Raw genomic sequence first — 14,288 nt, forward strand, 5'->3', positions numbered from 1 at the left:
GGTCAAGGTGGCATAGCATGCAACAGCATTGAGATTCCTTCTGGAGATGTAAAAAAAAAAAAGTTTAATAAAATTCTTTTGGAATTTAAAAATTGCAGGACTAGGTAATGCAGAGACCTCCTGCGTACCCTTCGCCCCGTATCCCCCGATGTTAACATCTCACACGACGTTTGTCACAACTGAGAAATTAACTGGTATACATCTTGCCATTCACTAAACCACAGACTTTATGTGGCTTTCCAGCGATATCCTTTTACTGTTCTGAGATCAAACCAAGATAGCACCTTGCATTCAGCGTCCCACAGGCTTGCACGCTTCCGTGTAAACTTTTGACCTGCCCGCCCCACTGCCTGCCGTTCCCACGCGGGCTCCGCGGCTGTAGGGCCCGCAGGTGCCGCTCACCGCCCCAGGTGTGTGTGGGCAGCCCCAGACTGCGGCCCGCGACCCGGCTCTGTTTTCTCTGGGTCTCCTGTCTGCTGGCGTGTGGAGGAAACTCCCACCGGGCCCAGCTCAGTTACGTCCTTGTCTTGCTTTGAGCCATCAGACGTTTCCTGGTGCGCTCCCCGTGCCTGGGGGCAGGTGCCTGTCGCGGGCACCCCGAGCTTCTGCAGGCCGCGGTTCTGCTCTCCAGCAGCCTCCAGCTCGCTCACTCCTTCTGTCTCACGTGCCTGCCACCCAGGCTCACGCCCTGCGGGGTTGGTGTGAAGACAAGAGTTAAGTGGGGGACCCCTGCTCTTGCTCCCACACCACTCGGCCAACTCACAGAGCGCCTAGCTCCCCGCCGGGTGTCTGCTCTGGGTCCTGAGCCCCACGGGGCAGCTGCCCACTGAAGTCTGCGGTGCTCCAAGCACATGACCTTCCCACTGTGGAATGAAAGGAATCCACAAAGATCCGGACTGTTGCCCTCCAGTCCCACCTCTGCCACTTAGCACTTACTTGTGAGACTTCTGCATTATTCCATGCTTGTCCAGCTTTCTCATGGAACCAACCAGAACAGCAGCTCATTTAGTGGTTAAAGAGGGCGCACCGAAGCCCGGTGAACTGAGTCTCTGCTGTTCATCGGCTGTAAGTAGTAGTAACACCGTCGTGTGACTTAACCACCCAGTACCCAGGGCTTCAGGAACATGGGGAGACTGACACCTACTTTTTAGGGCTCTTGTGAAGATGAAGGGAATCAGTAAAGACAAAGCATCTAGAGCCGTGCCTGGCATGGACAAGCCCTCAACTAACATTAATTATCGTGTAATTTATATGGATGTTTAGAATCAAATGAGATCATTATTGTAATGATCAAATGAGATGCATGTAAATGGCCAAGCATGCAAAGACGTGGTTACTGCGATTATTTTTTAAAAACCACTTTATCAGGGGACACAAGTAATCCACAGGAAACTACTGTCTGTCTGGGTCGACTACCAAGGTCAAGTACAGCTAGAAAAAGGATGAGTTCACGGAGTCTGCAGTCCTTTACGGAGCTCCTATTAGGTGTTACCTGGAATTTTAGGCATGTGTACTTCTATTTTCTCATTTAATCATCACCACACTGGGATGGCTATTTTCTTTTTTTTTTTTTTTTTTAATAGGGGGCGGTGGGGGAAGGGGCAGAGGGAGAGAGAATCGTAAGCAGGCTCCACGCCCAGTGGGGCTCGATCCCACGGCCCTGAGACCATGACCTGCGCTGAAATCAAGAGTCGCAGGCTTAATGACTGAGCCACCCAGGCGCCCCTGGGATAGCTATTTTTATCCACATTTAATGGCTGTCTAAACTAAGCCTCAAATATGTTTCATTCCTCAAGAAGCAGGAATCAGCCTATTTATTTGAAAACCTCCCCTCCCAAACCTAGTGCCGGGGAGTGACCACAACGGGCCCTGCTCTAAATGCCCCTGCATTCCGGTGGCAGTCAGTGACTATGGGGACTGGCGTGTGCCTGTCCGCCCTCGGGTCCTCGCCCACCTTCCCTGCTCCCGGAGGGGGGGCCCTGGAGAAGCCACTTTCCCGGCCTGCCCAACCCGGGGACCCCAGGCCTGTGGCAGACGCCCCAGACTGTGCTTGCTGCTCGGCGGCTGGCCCGCAGCTCCCGGCGCAGGGCTCCAGCACAGAAGAAAAAGGAGTCTTGATGGGGCGTCACTCACACGCTGAATCCAGCTGGGCCTGAAGCGGAGGCTCTTTCTGGCCCATCAGAGTCTCCTTTGGGCGTCCCTGCAACAGGCCTTACTGACTCTCCTCCCCGGGCCCTGAAGATGACTGAGATACCCCACCCGGGCCGCACCCTTGCACCCAGCTGCAGCCGCCTATGAGGATTACTGTTACCGCTGCCCTTGCTGCTGTTGTCAGCTGCGTCGGGGTGCAGCCTGGCTGGCAGCTGGGCCCCGGCAGACTTCCAGCTGCGGGCATGGGGGAGACCGTGGTGGGCCCCCCAGGGCTGCGTGTGCTTGGAAGCCGCCTCTCAGTGTGCACTCGCCGCGGCTTCCCTGCGCGCCAGTAATGCCGTAATTGCAGCCTTCCCAGCTGTCGGCCGTGGAGACGGCCCAGAAAATGAGGTTGGCTCAGTAAATATTGAACCAAATTATGCAAATGAGCTCTGCAAGAGACTCAGCTGCAGAGTCGGGGGTCTGATTGGCGGGCCCAGCTTGCAGGGGACCCCTCCGCCTCCTCCCCCTGCACCCAGGATTGCTCTAGCAGCCACCTGGGACTGGGATGGGGCCTGGGTCACCCCCAACCCCTCCTGAGGGGCATGGGGGTGGGTGTTGAACAGTTTCGCAGGGGAGCTTAGGGGGGAGTGGTGTAATGGGGTGAGGAGTGGGGAGTCGGGCAGGGAATGGCATTTATTTCCTGCCACAGCCTCACTTCTAAAAATGCTACTTGGCAAATAAAAGCCTTAGAGGGCGCATGGGAACAAGGTGCTGACGCCTCACTGCTCAGCGAGCCCAGCTGCAGATGGGAAGTGGGGCGATGGGATCCCTGCCTCTCCAGACACAGTGAAGCATTACAGTGGCTCTTCCCTACTGGCCGGCCAAGGTCTTAAAACCCCCACGGTCGGCTGAGTTCAGTGTGGAGGAAACCAGGATTCTACAAACATGGGTTAGGGAGCAGTGTGGGGCAAGTAAAACACTAAAGCTCTTCTATGGCCGTGAAAGGGCACCCCTGTGGCCTAGCAGGGAGGAAAATGCATCTGGCACGTCTGCTGAGAACTGACGTGGCGGGGAAGGGAGGTTACGTCCATGACGCTGTGTGGCTGAAGGAGCGGGCAGGTCACAGCAGGGGCCTCGGGGAGAGAAGGGACGGGACAGATCCCACTCTTTCCCCTGGAGGAGATGGGACACAGGGTGCCTGTGTTGTACGGGCGCCCAAGCAGCAGTCCCCTTGGGACCAGATGCCTAAGCAAAGCATGAAGTGGGAGAAGCAATCTTTTAGTGCCTTCGTAGAGCAGGGTGGGGTTTGCAGGGACGACAGCAGGGACAATGCCACTTTGGGACCCCCAGCAGGTGATGATCCGCTGGGGGTGGTCCTGGGGGCTCCCAGGGGACCCCTGCCACAGGGACAAAGCATGGCCAAAGGCAACGTGGGCATCGCACATCACTGCAGGAGCTGGAATGGAAGAATGCCGAAGACGTGTTTGTGAGTTCCATGAGTCAGCCCAGGGACGTCCGTCCAGAATAAGCATGAGACTCACCAGTGGGTGGAAAGGGCTCGGCTCCTCCATAAGCAAGGAGGGGCATTATCTCAGTTCCCCATTTCTGTGGCAACAAATCACCAAAAAATGAACAGCTTGAAATAACTCAGATATGTTGTCCTACAGATCTGGAGGTCAGAGGGTCTCATGGGGCCAAGATCAAGGTGTCAGCAGTGCTGGGTTCCTTTCTAGAGAGCACAGAGGAGAATCTGTTTTTCCTTGCTTTTTCCCATCTTCTAGAAGCCACCCACATCCCTTGGCTTGTGGCCACGTTATTCAGGCTTCTGATTCCATTGTCGTGTGTCATTCAGCTTCAACACACTCCTGTCTCCCTCCTAGCAAGACCCTGGTGATCACGTCGGGCCTACCTGGATTGCCCCCTTATGTTCAGGGCAGCCGATCAGCAGTCTCAATTCCATCTTCAACCTTAATTCCCATCTGCCATGTAACCTGACGTAGTCACGGGTTCTGGGGTTTAGGACGTGGCCCTTTGTGGCCGGACCATTATTCTGTCATAGGCACAGACCGAAGAAACTGAGTTATTAGCATTCAGGATAACCCCAAGATGCCCCGCAGGTCGGCAAGGCCTGGGGGAAACTAGGTTATGCTTAGGAACATTTTGACCTGCATGAGAATAACCTAATGAACGTGGCACTTTAAGCAAAGCAAGTGCTGGCGATGTGGTCTATACGTGAGATGAGAAATGATGGGCACTGTGTTGTCATTTTTAAAGTATCACCTTTAAAAAAAAAAAGATTTCACTTATTTATTCATGAGACACACAAAGAGGGAGGCAGAGACACAGGTAGAGGGAGAAGCAGCCTCCCTGCGGGGAGCCCAATGCGGGACTTGATCCCAGCACCCTGGGGTCATGACCTGAGCCCAGTGCAGAAGTTTAACCACCAAGAGCCACCCAGGTGCCCCTAAGTGTCACCTTTTGTTGTGTATAAACGTTAGAGAATTTCCCTCCTGTGGCTTGAGGAAGAAACTTAAGCATTTGTGTTGCTGTGTTGCAGACACATGAAGCCGAAGGCAGCTTTTTGTTTGTTTTCCTTGTTTTTGGTTGTTTCAGTGTGACCTTTCACCTCAAAAACGCAAACCTTTCTGATTTTACAACTCAATGTTCTTAAGTGTTCCTACTTTCGAATTTGTAATGGATCTTCTTTATCTGGAATTATCCTAGCATGGGGGAAGGGTAGACTGGTAAATCTAGGGGAATCAGAGGGATCCATTAGGAAACCTTGCAACTGGGGAGAGAAACATGAGTTCTTCCAACAAGAAGTCTGTTCTTGCTGCCAATCAGCTGTGGGGTGGCTGGAGGCACCCAGCAAGTTCTAGTTCTTTTCCATCTTGCCTAAAATAGTCTTAGACGTAGAGGTCTGGTTTGATCCCCAACATGGACCTGCTGGGCCAGGAGCTAGTTTTATTCTCCATGTGTGCCCCGTGGTATGGACCTGGTTCCTCTTTACTTCTCCAAGCCTCTCCCTCTCCGCACCCCCCTCCAGCCACCTGTGAGGTCCAAGCACATGGCAAGAGCCATAATTGTGAGAAAATGCCAGCACCCCCACACTCGCTGCCCTTGGCAGCCTCTCCTTTGTTTGTTCAACATGTCCCTCTTTGAGCCCCCAAAAGTCAACCATTCTGGGCAAAACACTGCCCTGTGCTCAACGATTGGTGGGGTCCAGGCCTCTGTCCGCCGAGCACAAGGGAGGAGAACTGGAGCTAATGAGTCAGTTTTTAAAATCATCATAGAAAACCTCCACTGCTCACATCCAACTACGCCCTGCAACGAGTAGGCTACGTACACGGTCTCATGTTCTCTCCGGGATCTTAGGAGATGAATCTTGTTGCCTCCACTTCCAGGCTGGCTAAAGTTTAAAGAAATTGGGAACATGTCCTGAATTATAGAGCTGGCAAGGGTCAAAGCCAGCCCTCTGCTAATCCCCAAACCCACGACCTTAACCTCTGTATAGCACCCGAGGCAGAAGCAAAGGGCACGGGCAGTCCATGCAGGTGGCCTGGCTCAGTCGACCCAGCACGAGAACGGGCCTGAGCAAACTCTGGGGTCAGTCCTGGTGGGGCCACCTGCATGCTGTGGAGTCCTGGGTGGGTCGCTTGGTCTCTCCGGGCCTCAGATTCCTCATGTCTGTCTCATAAGCTTGTTGCGAGGATCAAGTGGATGGAGCCCAGGAAAGCCCAGGTGATCTTTCTCAACTGAGGATCCGGGGATTATCAAGGGCTATTGGGAAAGGCTGCTTGGCAGAGACAGCAAAACAGACGCAGGAACAGACGGCCTCTGTCCTGAGGCCCTCAGGGCAGACACCAGGCAGATAGAGACAAGGTGCGAGGGGCCCAGCTGCACAAGCACCAGCTTTCTCTAGAAGCTCCAGATGCTGCGAGAACGTAGGTGGGACAGTCCTGGGCTTAGGTCACATCCCACTGCTCAGGGAAGCAGCCTGCTGTGCGGTAGGAAAAAAAAATAAAAATAAAAAGCCTCTGGGGAGAAAAATCCAGGCTTGCTAAAGTGATAAATCAGTGGGAGAGAGAGAGCAGTCACTCTAGACAAGGATTTATGATTGGCTTCCTTTCATCGAGCCACCCGGTGAGCCCCTTCAGTGAGTAGGAAACCCGGCCGAGTGGGCCAGGGGTCTGAGACTGGGGGCCCCCATCCACGCTGGGCTTAGTGTCTGAAGCTTGGAGTCTCAGATTCCTCGTTCGTGGCAGAGTGATAACTGTTCTACTACCTACTTTCCTTTAGTAGGATGAGTAAATGGGATAAAGAAAATCAAATCATTTATAATTTAGGAAGTACCCCCTAGGGATGCCTGGGTGGCTCAGGGGTTGAGCAGCTGCCTTCAGCTTAGGGCATGATCCCGGGATCGAGTCCCTCATCAGGCCCCCCCGCAGGGAGCCTGCTTCTCCCTCTGCCTGTGTCTCTGTCTCTCTTCTTTCTCTGTCTCTCATGAATAAATAAAAATTAAATCTTTAAAAAAAAAAAGGAAGAAAGAAAGTACCCACGAGTGGTACATCTATGGGATGGGGAGCTGGGTGGCTGGTTGACGGGAGTGGGAAGGAATCTTTTCCCTGTGTAACTGTTATAAGTTTGGGGAGTTTGAACCATGGCAAGGCATTATTTATTGAAAAGGTAAGTTAGAAAAAAAAAAAAAAGTCTGCAAGAAAGTCAAAACCAATACACGCAAATGTCAGTCATCGCCGGCAGCAGCCGAGCATCCCCATCATCATTATTTAAGAGGCTTGCTTCCGGGATCCCTGGGTGGCGCAGCGGTTTGGCGCCTGCCTTTGGCCCAGGGCGCGATCCTGGAGACCCGGGATCGAATCCCACGTCGGGCTCCCGGTGCATGGAGCCTGCTTCTCCCTCTGCCTGTGTCTCTGTGCCTCTCTCTCTCTCTGTGACTATCATAAATAAATAAAAATTTAAAAAAAAAAAAAAAGAGGCTTGCTTCCCCTCGCCTTCCTAGTTTATGCTTAGCAGGTACCGAGGCAAGTAGGGTCTCGTGTCCCCCGGCGCCTCACTGCCTTCCCAGGGGACTCCCATCGCATCTGCACCTGCAAGGATCAGACTCCTTGGGAAACGTGGGTGGAGGAGAAGTTTCACCCTCCTGTGAGGGCCGCAGAATATGCAGTGACCTCGGAGGGTTTTCCAGGTGTGCTGCTGACAGAGAAAAGCCAGATGCCAGCAAACAGGGGACCTCGTTTGATAAAACATAGACCAACAGCAGCCACCTACACACAACAGAGGACAGGCTTGTGCGGGTCCGGGTCCAGAGAAAAGGAAGGACGCCCACCAGACTGTGAGCAAGGCCTGCCCGCGGGCTGCGGGTGGGGTGGGGGCATGGGAGGGGAAGGGGTAGATGATGTCGAAACTTAATAATGCCTTCCCACTTAGGAGGGTGTGCATATGTGCGTGTCCATAAACGCATAAAGAGGCGCAAAAAAGTGCGTATGCATAAAGGCGCAAAAATTAGCTTAGGCGCTACCGTTTTAGGTGACACTTTCTGTTCAGATGTTTATATGAATGCAGCTGACCTTTGAACAACACAGGGGTTAGAGGCACCAAGCCCCGCACAGTCAAAATCCACGTAGGATTTTGGACTCCATCGGAGAAGAACAAACATTATATGGTCTCATTCATTCGGGGAATATAAAAAATAGTGACAGGGAATAAGGGGGAAAGGAGAAAAAATAAGTGGGAAATATCAGAAAGGGAGACAGAACATGAGAGACTCCTAACTCTAGGAAAGGAACAAGGGGTGGTGGAAAGGGAGGTGGGCGGGGGGTGGGGGTGACTGGGTGACGGGCACTGAGGGGGGCACTTGATGGGATGAGCACTGGGTGTTATTCTGTATGTTGGCAAATTGAACACCAATAAAAATAAATAAATAACTCCCATGGGGGAAAGAAAAAAGGATTTTGGACTCCCCCAAAACTAACTACTAAGAGCCTAGTATTGACCAGAAGCCTTACCGGTAATATAAACAGTTGATTAACACATGTTTTGTGTATTATATGTCTTATATACTGTATTATTACAATAAAGTAAGCTAGAGGGAGGAAAATCTCATTAAGAAACTCACAAGGAAGAGAAAACGCACTCACAGTACTATATTGTATTTATCCCAAAACCCCACGTGTCAGTGGACCTGTGCGGTTCAAACCCGCGTTGTTCAAGGGTCAACTGTAGTTCTCATTATTAAAAATCACCATGGGGGGGGGGACGGGATCCCTGGGTGGCGCAGTGGTTTAGCGCCTGCCTTTGGCCCAGGGCGTGATCCTGAAGTCCCGGGATCCAGTCCCGCGTCGGGCTCCCAGCATGGAGCCTGCTTCTGTCTCTGCCTTTCTCTCTCTCTCTCTCTCTCTGCCTGTCATAAATAAATAAATAAATCTTAAAAAATAATCACTATGGGGGATCCCTGGGTGGCTCAGCGGTTTGGCGCTGCCTTCGGTCCAGGGCGTGATCCTGGAGTCCTGGGATCGAGTCCCACATCAGGTTCCTTGCACGGAGCCTGCTTCTCCCTCTGCCTGTGTCTCTGCCTCTCTCTCTGTCTCTCATGAATAAATAAATAAAATCTTTAAAAAATACAATAATAAATAAAAAAATAAAGATCACTATGTATTACTGATGTAATCAGGGAAAGAATCAAATTTCAGTGTGAAAAATAACCAAGACAAACTAGGTAACTTTATATGTACCACTTAGACAGCTGGAATTCCCAATAAGGTCAGATTTCTTTTAAAGTTCAAATGGAATGATCCCAAGACTGTTTACAAAGAAGCCTTTTTCCACTTGTGTACTTGCCCCGACTCTGGTAAACCCAGAAAGCCCAGAGGGGTGGGTTTTGACCTCAGAGACAGTCAGTCCTGGGGTGTTGTTGCTGCCACTTGCGGGGAGCAAAGCCACCACCTGTGCCTGCATCTGTCTTGTTGGCGGCGGGGGAAGGCTGGCTGCTGATGGTGGCCTCTGTGCCACTCCAGTCACCACCACCTCCCACTGCCCCCCCTCTCTGGATCCCAGCACTGCCTCGAAGTTCTCAGCGTAAGTTGAGGTGTGGTGTCCTCTGATTGCCACTGCTGATAGTCATCCCCAGGCTGTTCCTCAGGATGCGGGACTGCTGTCCCTTCAATGTCACCCTTGGGGAGCCAGGACCCACTGCAGAAATGAGCGCCAGTGTCATGTAAGGGGCACTGGGTGTTACATAAGACAGATGAATCACTGACCTCTACCTCTGAAACCAATAATAGTTCCTTTTTTAAAAAATTTCACTTATTTATTCATGAGAGACACAGAGAGAGGCAGAGACATAGGCAGAGGGAGAAGCAGGCTCCCAGTGGGAAGCCCAATAGGGGACTCGAACCTGGGACTCCAGGATCACAACCCAAGCCCAAGGCAGACGCTCAACCGCTGAGCCACCCAGGTGCCCCTGAAACCAATAATATATTATATGTTAATTAACTGAATTTAAATAAAAGGGGGATCCCCGGGTGGCTCAGCCTGCCTTGGGTCCAGGGCCTGATCCTGGAGACCTAGGATCGAGTCCCCTGTTGGGCTCCCTGCCTGGGGCCTGCCTCTCCCTCTGCCTGTGTCTCTGCCCCCCTCTCTCTCTTTCTGTGTCTCTCATGAATAAATAGATAAGATCTTTAAAAAATAAAGAAAAAAAAGAAAACATTTTTAACAAAAGAAGAAATGAGTGCCACGGGACAGTGCTCTAGTGACGGGACTCTTCTAGTTCATACACACACATACACTTGCACACACATGTGCAAACACACACCCACACATAGGGCTACTTCCCCCGGCCACCCTGCGGTACCTCAGGGTCCGTGCTCCCAGACCGGCTGGTCCTATGTCCTGGGAGGAGCACCCTCTCTCAGCCCACAGGACCAGCCCCGAGCCTGGAATCCACCTGCAGGCCTGCACCCCTGGGGGTCTGGAGCCCCACTGGCTCTGGCAAAGTCCCGGTGATGAGGGGAGGGAGGGGGAGAGCGTCGTCAGGGAGGATGCCACCTTCCCTCCCCTGACCTAGAGAGCCACTCACTCTCCTCCTCCTCCTCCCTTCCTCCCCACTTAGGCAGGGATGGAGTCACCCTGCCCTCCTTGGCTCCTCTGTCCCTCCAGAGGCCACCAGGACACATGTGCTCCCCCCTCCTTCGTGGGCTCCGTAGCCAGCCCTGCCCTGAGGCCAACAGTTGTCTCGAGCTGGGTGGGTACAGGTTACGGTTAGGGTTGTGGCTACAGTTGCAGTTAAGGGCACGGTTAGGGCACACCTGGGTGGTGGCCCAGGTGAGAAGGAGTAAGCAGGTCCAAATAACATCCTCCAGTCCAGCTTTATAGCCCAAAACTGGCATTTTGATGCCCAGCTGACTCTTCTCAAATGGCTTGGCTCTCAGGGAAAGGAGCCAGGTGATGAGTTACCCAGAACCCACCCTGTGCCACCATAACATCACACGAGATTGATTGCCCCATGCCTTGCCATCAGATCAGGTTCCCCAGAGGAAGTTCCCCAAGCTCTTTGTTTATTTAGTCATGTTCCTATAGCTTGGACAACTAAATTCGTCTTTGGTCAGCTGGTTGCCCTCCACTTTTAGGGAAGGGCTTGCTTTGCTTATGCTGCCCGACTTCTCCTTTCAGCAGCCCTAAGGAGTCAGCATCATTAGTTCTCGGTTACAAGTGACGGAGCAGAGCCTGAGAAGCAACTTACCTTTGGTAACCGGCAGAGTCTTAGCCCAAGGCTCTCTGAGCCACCCCAGACATAGAGGCCCTAGCCCACTCAAGAAATGACTCAGAGGTCTGGGTTTCAGCTCAGATTCCTTTTCTAAGGAATGGGGTTCCTCTTCCAAGTGTTTAAGCTTTAATAATTACAGCATCTTTCCTTTGTTCCTTGTTTCCTCTAGAAATTGTACCAAATCAAAGCCACCATATCACCTCACACATGTTAGAATGACTGTCATCAAAAATGCAAGAGGGACACCTGGGTGGCTCAGCGGTTGAGCACTTGCCTTCAGCCCAGGGCGTGATGCTGGAGACCCGGGATCAAGTTCCGCGTCAAGCTCCCTGCATGGAGCCTGCTTCTCCCTCTGCCAGTGTCTCTGCCTCTCTCTCTCTCTCTCTGTGTGTCTCTCATGAATAAATAAATAAAATATTTTTAAAAATGTAAAAGATAATAAGTATTGACAAGGATGTGGGGGAAAAAGGGAACCCTCCTATGGTCAGTGGGGATATGAACTGGTGAAGCCACTGTGGAAAACAGTATGGAGGTTCCTCAAGAAATTAAAAACAGAACCACCATATGATCCGGCAATGTCGCTGCTGGGTGTAGAATCAAAAGGAAATGAAAACAGGGTATCAAAAACTTACCTGAACCCTCATGGTCATTGCAGCATTATTTACAAGAACCTAAGGGTCTATTAATGGATAAATGGATAAAGAGGATGTCTCACACACACACACACACACACACACACACACACATACACACATGCATGCAACAGAATATTATTCAGCCATGAGAAAGAAGGATATTGTGTCATTTTTTACAACATGAATGGATCTTGAGGGCATTATGTTAAGTCAGAGAGAAGTCAGACATAGAAAGACAAGTATGACATGATGCTACTTTTTCAAAGGCAGGAGGAATAGCAACATCTTTGTATGCCGATGGGAATGATCATGTCGAGCAGAGAGCAGAAGAATTTCTAGAGTGATGTTCCTACAGTGCATGAAGGGACAGACTGCACGTCAACCAATCCTCACCCTTGATCCTCATCAGCGTGGTGTGGTTGTTCTGTTTTGATTTATTGTGTGCCATGGAGCCATGTATCTCTTTGGTGGATGTCTCCACCCTGATAGGAAGGATTCTGGGAACTTGGCGGACAGTTTGAAGAGGTGAAAGACGATGCCAATTTTCCGGAGGACTTGCTTGAGCACCTGGATACACAATCTTTAGCTCCTCAGGCACCTCCGTCTTGGGTTTTCCAAGCTCTCATTTAACAATCAGTGGGATCCCATCTAGCTCCCCATAAGCAACATCACTGGGACCCCAACTTTCATGTCCTACTTCTAATTACTATTCTCTCTCTGCTGTCATTGAGACTGAGGATGATATAACCAGGAAAAGGAGCAAGATGCCAAGAAGGTAGGAGGAGAAACTTGAGGGAAAGGTGTGGAGCCCCAGAGAAGTGAGCTTCGTGAAGAACGGAGGTGATTAACATGAGACTCACAGAGAGGTCGAGAGATAAGGACTGGAATGCACCCACGGGCTTTGGCAAAAGGAAGTTATTGACCTTTGTCAGAGTGGTTTCAGTGGAGAGGCCTGGAAGAAACCAGATTGCTGTGGGTTGAGGATGTGTGGAGGTGAAGAAGTGGAGACCGAGGGTGAGGGATATTTGCTCAATTTATGTGCTGCGAAGAGATCCGATGATCATCTGAGGGCAAGCCAGGGTGAAGGGAAAGTTATTTCAGGCTGCGAGATATTCAGAGGGTTTTGGAGGGAGGGGCCCCCATGAGAAGAAGGGCTGGAGGTCAGAGAAAGAAAAGGAATGAAGTCCATGGAACAGGGTTTCGAAGAAGATGGAAGGGATTCCAAGGCCAGGTAAAGGGGAATAAGGAAGATAAGTGAAAATAGAGAGATGAGTTGAGAAGAAGTTGGGTGTTCCGTTGGTATCCAAGTTGGCACAGAAGGAGACAGAGTTCTCTAGGATGAGGGACTTGGGGAAATGCAAGATGAGACAAGACCTTTTTGAGAGGCTGGATCAGCAACGAGAGAAGAGCTGGGTGAAAGGATTTTGGAGCAACGTCATGGGCCCACCGACTCCACCAGCATGGGTTTAGAACCTCGTGATGTTCCCTGCTCCCCCAGAGAGGAGGCAAGTAAATGTGAACCAAGTCCAAGGGGCAGTAACATGGCATCCCCAGGTCAGGATCAGTCAACCTTGTACGTAAGGATTCTGAGAAGTATTATAGGTGCATTCCTACCCCTGCAGCCATCACCTCTAAGAATCAGGCTTACCGTCCTTGCTCTCTCTGGCCTGTTGTGATGTGCTGGGATGACAGAAACTCAATCTCCTCTTTCTGTCAAAATGAAAAAAAAATGGAGAATCAGAGGGGAACTATTTAGAATAGTTGCAGACAGTTCAGTCAGAAAGGAATTCAGCTGATGTGGGGCTCTCTGTAGTAAACACAGGACAAAGAAGCTTCTTTGAGCACAAAAAAGCCAGGGCCGTGGTGTTTCTAGGAAAAGGGTTGATTTTTTTTTTTTCTCAAAGGAAAAATATGTACTCCTTCTATGAGACGAGACGGTTCCCTTTGGAAGAAGGCGGATGGTTTCAGTGGTGAGGGGCGCTGGCCTCAGGTAGCTCAGAAGGGATGGGTGAGATCTTCCTCTGCTGCGGAGGTCAAACTGCAGTGAGAGGCCCCAAACCTCCACACCCCCTCCTCATCCCAATCCACGGGACTGATTCAGAAAACAGGTAGGGCAGCATTTCCCATAACAACTGGTGAAACAGGGTTCCAGAGTTTGCAAGATGCAAAAACTGAGTCAGAGCTCTCCCACGTGAGGACATGAGGACGGTGGAATTACCCAAGTTGGGGAGGTGGGGACACTGGGTTGAGGGAGTGGCTTAAGGGGAGTATGTGGGAAGAATTGGACAATGAGAGATTGAGGAGTCAGAGAAAGATGGTGGGTGTTGTTGAGGTGGACGGGTTGAGGTGGGCGGCAGGGCAGCCTGGGCCAAAGGGTCACACAGGGGCTCCTGCTTAGTGGGGCCCTGTGCTTGGCTTATTCCTCTGTGTCACCTTCTTAAAATGCTTCATGTTTTGCTTTGGTTTTTTTGTTTGTTTGTTTTTCCATGTTTTTAAAGATTTATTTATTTATTTGAGAGAGAGAGACAGAGTGCAAGCAGAGGGAGGGGCAGAGGGAGAAAGAGACTTCTCAAGCTGACTCCCCCCTGAGCACGAAGCCTGGCGCAGGGCTCCATCCCAGGACCCTGAGATCACCACCTGAGCTGAAATCAAGAGTTGGCCACTTCACTAACTGAGCCACCCAGACACCCCGAAATGCTTCGTATTTTTTGAACAAGGGACCTCGCATTTTCATTTTG

The sequence above is a fragment of the Canis lupus genome, chromosome 11, assembly GCF_003254725.2.
Source record: "Canis lupus dingo isolate Sandy chromosome 11, ASM325472v2, whole genome shotgun sequence".
Classification (NCBI taxonomy): domain Eukaryota; kingdom Metazoa; phylum Chordata; class Mammalia; order Carnivora; family Canidae; genus Canis; species Canis lupus.